The sequence below is a fragment of the Dreissena polymorpha genome, chromosome 5 (genome assembly GCF_020536995.1).
Source record: "Dreissena polymorpha isolate Duluth1 chromosome 5, UMN_Dpol_1.0, whole genome shotgun sequence".
NCBI classification, from domain to species: domain Eukaryota; kingdom Metazoa; phylum Mollusca; class Bivalvia; order Myida; family Dreissenidae; genus Dreissena; species Dreissena polymorpha.
In genome coordinates this window covers 10,638,558-10,640,806 of record NC_068359.1, presented here as the reverse complement: position 1 = coordinate 10,640,806, position 2,249 = coordinate 10,638,558, and the positions used below count along the sequence as shown (strand labels likewise).

Below are 2,249 nucleotides of genomic sequence, written 5' to 3'. Positions count from 1 at the left end.
AACGCGCGTATACATATTTAAAATATGTACGGAGACTTCGCGTGTGGCCGGTTGACTTTGGTTTTCTGTTTTGTATCTATAGCTTTATGACCAGCAATATGTAATAATGTGAAATAAGCCGCGAAAACTCCGCGTAACATCCCGTACTGCGTTTGATGCAGCTAAAAACTGCACAGAAAAAAGATATTTGCTATCCTTGATCTCATTCATTTAAATCTTTACCTTCCATAAACTCCAACCACAATCAACGCCGTATATCTTTTTTAAAGATATTTCTTGTTTCTAATTTGCTTATTTAGTGGAGAATCAATGTAGTATGATATTTGACGACCTATCGCGCAAGCAAGTTTATTGGAGGGCGTAGTGGTACGAAAACGTAGAATGTATTAGTTTATTAATATACATATAATTACGATCGCTGTACACAACTTCGCCAAATAGCAGTACATAAGTGAATGTCAGCCGGAATAGCTCAGTTGGGAGAGCTTTAGACTAAAGTTGTTTACGCAACAGTCATCTAAAGGGCCCCGGTTCAATCCCGGGTTTCGGCACAAACGGAACAATTCGGCGGCTGACAATTTTTTCAGTCAGGTTAATAAATATAATAAAGCTTTATTTTATGTAGACATTTTAAAATCTATTTTACTACAATTGGACATTTTTATTAAAATTAATGGATGCAACGTGGTGACAACGTTAATTAAAATTTCTTACATCACTTAACTATCTAATAAAAATACACGTGTTTTTATATTAACAAATAAATGCAAACAACACATCGATTATCCATGTATTTTTATGGTTGTCTATCATAGGCATATCCCTATCACATATAGAGCGCGAAGCTCGACACGCATTATTGATTGTAACAATGAGTTGCGATAAAGGAAGCAGCCGCTTATCAAGGAGGAGCTGTGTCCCAGCAACCCGTTTCCCTAGAGTCAAGCACTCCTCGGAGTTTTTTAAGAACCACATATAGAGCGCGAAGCGCGACACGTATTACTATCCAGGTGGTATGGGCCCTTAAGCATTATCCGACCATTACGCCCATAGTTATCTTCCTTAGAAGTTGAAAAATTTTGAAATCCTTGTTCAAAGTCCAAAATTTTCATCCGATTGTTCCCAAACTTTCACAGGTTTTTTTTTTATCAATGAGGACCCCACCCAAACTCTAAATGAGCAATATCGGACCATAAGTCCAGAATTATGTCTCTTTGAATAAAAATAAAAGTGAAAAACTGCTTGGTTAGGTGCTTATGTCAACATTTTTCATCAGATTTTTCCAAACTTACCAAACTTACAGTGTCTTCATATCAATGAGCATTTTTACCTCATTTAAAATGAGAAACATCGCGACAATAAGTCCAGAATTTTTTTCTATTAAATTTGACAAAATAAACAATTTGAACTTGTTTAAAAGATTTCACAACTTTCGTCTGAATCTTTCCAAACTTGTTCAGTGTTTTTATATCAGTATTACTCGAACCCTATTGAAAATTATGAATGTCGGAGCAATAAATCTATTATGATCTTTTACTGAATTTTAAAGTATTGTGAAATGCAGCTTCTTTATACAATTTACAGTTTTCATTCATTTTTTTCCAACCTTTTACAGTGTCTTCATATCAATGAGTACTTAACCCCTATCGTAAATGAGCAACGTAAGAATAAGTAAAGAATCATCTCCCCTTTAAGTTGAGAAAAATATGAAATTACGCTAACAAGATGAAGCAGATTTTTTTAAACCTACACAGTTCTTTTCCATTAGTAAAAACTGCACACAGATACCAGTAAAAAAAGAAAACCAATGTAAATAAAATGAATTATGAAATATTTGGGGGTTTACAACACAAATCATAAAAATAAAGCTACTTCATGACAGTGCTGTATTATTTTTTTTAGAATTGCATGTTATAACTTTTATTGGTGTTGTAGCATTTACATTTCTTTGTGTCAAAACCTTTTGTGGTGTTGCTCAGGGTCCTTTCCAGATGATGTTTCTTCTCTTTTCTTCTTTGTGGAGATTAACCTAGACTGACAGTATCTTGAATAGGAACCTGAAAACATGTAGTAAAAGTATCAAATGTGATATTAAATGCTTCAAAATCTTTAAGATGTGATTACTTAAAAGACATGATTATAAGAACAATTATATTACCCCCTTGTTACATGTATATTGCGTTTTAACTGTTTTTCAATTTCTCTCATGCACAGGACTTGTATAACGCAAAGCTGTTCACATTTACAGG

At 33.7% G+C, this 2,249-nt stretch overlaps 1 non-coding gene across 1 annotated transcript; it reads left to right on the top strand.

Annotated features, from left to right (window-relative positions):
• The first annotated feature begins 461 nt into the window (after positions 1-461).
• Positions 462-551, top strand: Trnaf-aaa (transfer RNA phenylalanine (anticodon AAA)). The gene is given in 2 exon segments: positions 462-498; positions 516-551. It is a non-coding gene; the product is annotated as a tRNA-Phe (tRNA).
• The last annotated feature ends 1,698 nt before the right edge of the window (positions 552-2,249 follow it).